The sequence below is a fragment of the Limulus polyphemus genome, unplaced genomic scaffold (assembly GCF_000517525.1).
Source record: "Limulus polyphemus unplaced genomic scaffold, Limulus_polyphemus-2.1.2 Scaffold4556, whole genome shotgun sequence".
Classification (NCBI taxonomy): domain Eukaryota; kingdom Metazoa; phylum Arthropoda; class Merostomata; order Xiphosura; family Limulidae; genus Limulus; species Limulus polyphemus.
Window position 1 is genome coordinate 5984 of NW_013670166.1, and position 8592 is coordinate 14575.

Sequence of the window (8592 nt, forward strand, 5' to 3'; positions counted from 1 at the left end):
TATATGTATATGTGTATATATGTATATATATATATGTGTGTATATATGTATATATATATATATATATGTGTATATATGTATATATTTATATTAGTTTTGTAGCTTAAAAGACTGTCATAAAATCTGGAGTGTATAAATTGTACTAATGAATGTTCACACTTTATATGTGCTAACCAACTTGGGATGGATCCCCTCACACTATAATTGTGCTAACCAATAAAGAGGATATTGTTTTTAACCTTGAAAATAGAGATGACGTGAAAGTTTTGAAAGTGGTGAGCACGACCCCCAGCAACTACCCCCCCCCCCCCCGAAGTAAATAGCATTTTTATCAGCTCTACATTTCCACTATATCTATAGCCAAAGTGAACTGGAGCTGGGTGCAGTCCAGTGGTTAGTGTGCTAGACTGTGACATGGAGCTTAAGTCATGGGTTCTACATAAGAATTGCAGGCATATTCCACACTTCAGTCTGACAACAGTAGCCAGATGTTGGCGGCGAATGGTGTTCACTGATGGCCTTCTTTGAATCACTTCAAAGTTAGAGATGGTTAGGGCGCTCGACTCGTAATCTGAGGGTCGCGGGTTCGAATCCCCGTCCAACCAAACATGCTCGCCCTTTCAGCCGTGGAGGCTTTATAAAGTGATGGTCAATCTCACTATTCGTTGGTAAAAGAGTAGTCCAAGAGTTGGCGGTGGGTGGTGATGACTAGCTGCCTTCCTTCTAGTCTTACACTGCTAAATTAGGGACGGCTAGCGTAGATAGCCCTCGTGTAGCTTTGCGCGAAATTCAAAACAAACAAACAAGCAAGCACAGACAGGATTACAGATGGCCAACACAGGTAGCCCTCGTTTAGCTCTACGTGAAATTCTCACCTAGATAGAAATGTATTGCATGTTGCCCTTGACTCCAATAATTCTCACCTAGATAGAAATGTATTGCATGTTGCCCTTGACTCCAATAATTCTCACCTAGATAGAAATGTATTGTATGCTGCCCTTGACTCCAATAATTCTCACCTAGATAGAAATGTATTGCATGTTGCCCTTGATTCCAATAATTCTCACCTAGATAGAAATGTATTGCCCGTTGCCCTTGACTCCATAATTCTCACCTAGATAGAAATGTATTGTATGTTGCCCTTTACTGCAAACTCTCTTATTGATCAGAACTTAGTAGAAGGAACCACATGGAATTAATTGACTCATTTTCTTTGGATTATCTGAACAACATAGAAAATATATGGCGATCAATGGTCAATCTATACGTGGCCTAGTGTATGGTTATCGTGGAGGGTTGCTAATCAAAAGGTCTTGAATTTCAAAAGTTTTCCTACACTTTGAACTGTAGACGCGTTACAGAAGTGATAGTCAATTCTTTTATTCGAGACTCCTATACCCGAATTCTAGGGCTATCTGACTAAACCACTTGCGTATTCTGTAATAAACTAACTATTAATAATCATAACTCATTAGACTGGGAAGTTTAAAGTTACAATTACTAGAATGCACTGAATAATTAGTTAATTATCCTCCATGTTAATGACATTTTATATTATATCCTCAATGTTAATGACATTTTATATTATATCCTCCATGTTAATGACATTTTATATATATCCTCAATGTTAATGACATTTTATATTATATCCTTAATGTTAATGACATTTTATATTATATCCTCAATGTTAATGACATTTTATATTATATCCTCAATGTTAATGACATTTTATATTATATCCTCAATGTTAATGGCATTTTATATTATATCCTCAATGTTAATGACATTTTATATCATAATCTCAGTCATATCCTCAATGTACGACCAAATAGGAGAGTTAAGTTAATGCTAAATTCATGTGATAAACGAAAATGCAAATTTTATATAAAGGTAATATGGAAAAAAAAATAATCAAAAACCACTTCAAACATTATAACTTTGTGATACTAAATCTAAAGAAAACTGAGGTTTTTTTTTATATTCTGTTGTTTTTACTGTCCTATTTAAGTCATATAAATGGTGAAATTATACATCTAAATGTACAGAATATACTAGAATATACAGTGAGAAATAAAAGAATAGTACCTCCATTCTATGACTGTACCGTTTAAGGTAATGTTTCGTAAAATTAAGGCCACGAAGCGCTTATAAATTTTTGATTTTTTTTTTTAAAAGTGCTCGCTTATACCGAAAACAATAGTGAATTCATTGCTTCATTTATTATTTGCCTTGAGTATAAGGATACAGAAGCTTTTTGTTACTAGGTGTGTTTGTGTGTGTGGTGGGGGGTTTCTCTCAGTTCTTGAAAACACGAAAGTAATGCAAAATGAGACACACACACTCTAAATCATTTTACCATCCATTTGCTTTCTGTCTTTCGTAACATAAGGGCATGTAACGCTGAAATTGGGAGCTCGATACCTGCGTGGGTAGCCCATTGTGTAGCTTTGCAATTAGAAAACAAGAAATTGTTATATCACATCAGTTGATTATTTTTCACATTGTCTCCCAGTGTCACAGCGGTATGTCTGCGGACTTACAATGTTAGAATTCGGGTTTCGAAACCCGTGGTGGGCAGAGCACAGATAGCCCATTGTGTAGCTTTGCAATTAGAAAACAACAAATTGTTATATCACATCAGTTGATTATTTTTCGCATTGTCTCCCAGTGTCACAGCGGTATGTCTGCGGACTTACAATGTTAGATACCCGTGGTGGGCAGAGCACAGATAGCCCATTGTGTAGCTTTGTGCTTAATTACAAACAAATCTTTTTTCACAATACTGAAAAACGTGCAGCGTGTCGTTATGTCAAGCTGATTTTAGGTTTCGAAATTTCCAAGACGTTACAGTAATTAAATTTACGTTTTTGTATTTTTTACATCATTTTAATGATGTAAATAAACTGTGAATGAAAGCTACGAAAAAAAACCCGAAGTTTTATTGAAAAGTATATTGATATTGTTATGTTATTCAAAACGGGGTAGTGCCCCATACGGAGTATATGTGGTATAATACATAATCATTACGGAACTTGTACAGCGTGGCAGAAAGACGAAATTAAAAGTTGATTTTTTTCGCGTGTGAAAGCGATAAGTTTACGGACTTACAACGCTAAAATCTGGGCTTCGATTCCCTGCGGTGAACACAGGAGATGGCCCAATAATTGCAGCTCAGGGGTTAAGATGGTGATTTTGAAATGACTTGTTTTAAGATAATCTCAATTTTCATCCTTTAAAATCTGTTTACGACTTTAAAGTTAAACTCATCTGAAAATTATATCCAATTAGCGTAACTTTTATACATTCGTGTTTTTTTTTTTCTCTTTTAAACTTCTATGTAGTAAAGCGGAAGATAGCACGTGCATTGTTTACGTGAACTCGAGCGACTATAAATATGTTATCTGTTGTAGTTAAACATTCCGCGCCCACCTCATGCGGATTAGAATGGAGACATTTTTTTTCAATAAGCTTGGCACGGAATGAAGAACATCCACTACTGTAACGAAGACGGTTTGTTGTGGAAAGTGTGAATGAGTAATTTAATACAGTGTAATAGTTACTGCTATTTCCAGTGCTAACCAGACGTCTATCTCTCTCACAGGCAAAAACATTTCGAGTTTCTTTCCGTTTAAAAGGCTAGCTTATTGCTGTGCTTTCCTGCGTTCGTTTTCCCCGAATATTCTTCGTGAAAGTGGGAAGGCGTACTTATGGAATAGTCAGGTGAGTGTAATGTTAAATCAATGTTGAATCGTGTAGAGATATTTAAATATTGTTACACCGATCCATTCAACTGAAAATTGCAAAATTAATACACAATTTAAACAATAATGGCATTGCTAAAAAACTAAGCCTAACGAGTTATGTGTGTGTGTGTGTGTGGCTCAGTATTTGAAGCTTAAGCTACTTTGAACATTATTTACTTAATCACTACTATATTATACTTAAATCTATCAAGAGGAAAACCTACACTTTGTATATGGGTTTGTGATAATAGCATCGTGAAAAATTCGTAACACGACTTAAAACATTTTGTTGTTGTCTGTGTGTTTGTTGTAGCTCAAAGCCACACAAAAACAACCGAACTCTGTTCATCGCGGAGAATCGAACCTCTAACAAATCCAACTGCAATATTTCTTTGTGTGACGATGTTGGCTAGTGCCATCTGAAACAAAAGATAGACTAATTTTTCAACTAAATTTGCTTTCATTGAATTTATTGTCTCAACTTCATATTGCTCAAAGAATGAAAATTCGCTATTCTTCTAAGTATTGTAAATGATTAACCAAAAAGCCAGTGATAAGCTTTTTTTAAAAAAAAATACGTTTTGTCCTAAATATTCATACACTAAATTGCTTCTAAGTCCATGTGTCTGTTTGTAGGTCTCTTAGTACCTTACGAGTCACATAAGAAAGTTAAAAAATTGTCAATACTGCAATTAATTGGAATAACTACTGCTGGGAATTGGTTGTTTCTTCACATTAAGTGTTTTAACAAGAAAAAAAGGATTCAAATAGCGGACCTCGTGGGTAATGACTGGTACATAAAGTCATTAATTTGAAAGTTAAATTATTCAACTCTGAAGAAACAAGCCTTGTCATCCCGTTGAAAATATTCTAGTTATCGATTTTTTTTTATTCCGATTTTTTAGATTGTACGTTATATCTCGTTATCATAAACCCATTATTAAAAGAAAGTATGAGTTTAGACAAAATGAAACTAATCTATAGTTAATAAAATTTCAGAATCACCTTGAGATCGTAATTGTGCTGGAGTTGGGGTTTAATGTTTTTCATATATATATTTCTATTAGCATTTGTGGTACATGATGTACATTAATAACATTTTGAAAGAACATAACCTAGAATTACTTCAATGATATTTTCATAGGGTGGATCCACAATGCCTCATTGCATATTATTAACAACTAAAAGATGCTCATTGACAGAATTCAATCGTAATTTTCCTAAAAATAGTGATAAATAAATATGAAATATGCAGTCAAAGCATTCTCTTGGATCAGAGCGTATATGCAATATGATTGTCTAGTGGACCATTTACAACCATATTTTGTCATTCCATGTTATATTTCAATAAGGAAAATTGTATTGCATTTGTTTTTAAGCAAAGGAGACTGACTGCAATGCATTGTTGGTAAAATGTTTGCGTTTCGATACATGGTGCATCCAGCACAATAGAGTGCTCAGGTTCACTAAGTAGTCGCAGACATTTTTCCGCTGGATGCCACAGTTCCTTGTTATTTTACTGAGCACAAGAAAAGACCACTACTGAAGTGAACGCTTTTTGACATTTGTCATTTGTATAAGTGTCAAAGTGGAGATATTCCAATCAATCTATTTGACATGGTACAATAAAATCATGCATGTATGTAACACCGACATGAAGAAAATACATAACATGAACAGCAATAAATATATGCTCCAACACTTCCTCTGTCTTTTTTTTTTTTGTTCATACATTTCTTTCAATCAGTCGACGGTTTGGTTTGGTTTGAATTTCGCGCAAAGCTACACGAGGGCTATCTGCACTAGCCATCCCTAATTTAGCAGTGTAAGACTAGAGGAAAGGCAGCTAGTCAACACCACCCACCGCCAACTCATCGGCTACTCTTTTACCAACGAATAGTGGGATTGATCGTCACATTATAACGCCCCCTTGGCTGAAAGGGCGAGCACGTTTTGGTAAGACGGGGATTCGAACCCGCGATCCTCAGATTGCGAGTCGAGCGCCCCCTAACCACCTGGTCTATCAGTCGACGGAGGAAATCCCGTTTTTTCCTGAAATTCCCTCGTAAAAAGAAACATTTTTTGTTCTTAATAAGTTTTTTCTTAAATTGATCGTTCAGCACATTGGAAGATTGACGGGTTGATGTTGATATCGACAGGAAATTTTAGGAATTCCAAACCAAAAAAAAAAAAAAAATGAATAATTTTCCTGTAATGCATTTTGGTGTTGTTTTTTTTTGTTGTTGTTTTACAATTAAACGTTCAACTGATACAGACGTTTGGCAATTATAGATTACTATCCGTTTCTCGACTGTTTTTCTGTCAATGAACTTCTGAATCACCTTTTATTTTCCAATAATTTTTCAATTTTTGATCTGATTTAATTCCCCCTCCCTAGTCCGGCATTGCCAGGTGGTTAGGGCGCTCGACTCGAAATCTGAGGGTCGCGGGTTCGAATCCCCATTTGATAAACGTCTCATATGGGCAGATTACATGAAAAATGTTCGTTCTTCCATGTATATAAACTGTACAAATTAAGGCTGTGGCCTTAACACGATATTAAAAATCTATAAAGCTGATATTAATAGAATATGGATCACACGTCACATTTAGTATTCTAAGAAAATTACAAGTGCAACAGAATAGAATCCGCACATTAGTCCTAAAGCTTCCGTATTATATACCCCAATTAGTTATGTACACACACACAAATAACTTGTCATTACTAACATTGGCAACTTAAGTATTATCTAGAAACTTTAACCTTTGACCTCCACACAAAACAATATCGACTTATAACCTATACTACATATTATCCCTTTCACTAAGCAATTCATTTTCAGGCTGATTTCTAAAAAGTGTCAATTATCCACATAGAAACGCCTTCAAAGCCTCTAGCGTATATTAGCATGTAAGAAGATAATCCCTGAAAGTCTCTGATAAGTATAACGAACGTAATACATAAGGAACTCTCCTATAAAGCAATAAAATCAGCTCCAAAACACGGATAGTTTAAGCGCGACTCACCAGTGAACTGAGGCATATAAACATCCAGGTTTCACGGCGTAGAACACAGATGGCAGCACGCACGCAAGTTTTGCGATTGTCGCACGGCGCAGTAAAGAGAAACTTTTTTTGGAAGCCGTGGGGTAAATCAGAATTTCGTTGTCATTGTGTATAAATGTCTATTTGGATATATCCAAACTATGCAGCAAAAGGATTAACAAAAATGACGTGATCAACACACACTTTGATATTAACTGTTAGGTTTTGTCTCTCAGCTCGGGCAGAGGACAGATAGAATACACAGGCCTGCTAATTTAAAAGTTGTTTTGGATTTAATAACGGATTTCTCATAATTCATCTACGCAAATTTCGAAAGTAATATTCATTGTTTTGTCTATCACGTAAGGACTTTGTACAAATCTGAAAGAAAAAACTCTTACTTAGATCAAATTATTATATTGTTTACCACAATCAACATTTTTTATTATTATGTTTGTTAACAAAAATACAAGCAAACTGAAGAAAAGAGAAGAACATTGATATCAAACGAATACGTATCCTCATTCATCCTGATTTTTATTTTGTGAACTCTACGTCTTTTAGTCTCAAAACTACGTGTTGTGGTCTTTCTTTTATGTTATGACGTTTTGTGAAAAATATGTACGTGATGGAGAAAAATAGAAATTACCGTAGAACACGTGAAAATTTCCTGACAATAAAACCATCTCAGGCCTGTGTTATTCGGCGCCTGTCTTGTGAAATGGTTTTTCTTAGAGTTCTCCCCCCCCCCCCACACACACAACTAATCTTACAGTATTGAATTTCTTAATCTCGGCACTCGGCAATAACATTGGAATTATAGATCCCCGCCACCCTGATAAATTGCTCTCCTGGTGGCTGTTGAAAATTGTCGTCAATCAAGCTTTCAACCCTAGTTTTTACCTTTCCGACTTTACGTTTTGCAAATTCACAAATTTTACTTTTAGCTTGGGACCAATTTTCCAATCCCTTCATCTGTGATTTAGCTTTTTAATTTCAAATAGAAACCTCTTGTTGAATAACGTAATAACCAATCTTCATTTTAGTTATAATTAAACTTGAGTGGGACAATATCCCCGAATACCTCAGTCCGGAACTTCTGAGAGTTTCTCTTAAAACTAAATCCCTGCTACGCTTAAAATAAAAATATAGTTAGTTGGCCTGCTGGTGAATGAACGGGAAGCCCGAGGGTATATAATGTTAAAAAATCGGGTTTCGGTACCTGCGGTGGGCATAACGCAAATTGCCAATTGTATAACAACAACTAACCAGTGAGGTGATCTTATCAGTTGGATTACCTAGATTAATAATCATATGGTCATAATCGAGAACTCGATAATATTACTCCTGTGTTATCTTTCCTCCATTTGTGTTATAATAACAAGGAAACAAATATCAATCCATCAGGGACATGAGGTGAACAAGTCCTGACAAGATAGCAAGTAAACTCCGAAAGGTTTTATTACACAATCGTAAGACACTTACTGATCAAGTATTTTATCTTGGTCAAAGATAATGCATTTCCTGGGTTGTGAAAGCAGTCTATTAAACCTTTTTTTCTAAAGCTTCTTCTTTTACGTTCATGAGTGTTTTATCCTCAATGAAAGTATGTCCAGACTTGTCAAAACACCTAGACCTAACATTTATTTTAAAGAAACAGTTGCTCAGATTAGAAATATAAAGCCCCCCAGTGGCACAGCGGTATGTCTGCGGACTTACAACGCTAGAAACCGGGTTTCGATACCCGTGGTGGGCAGAACACAGATAGCCCTTGTGTAGCTTTGTGCATAATTAAAAAACAAAC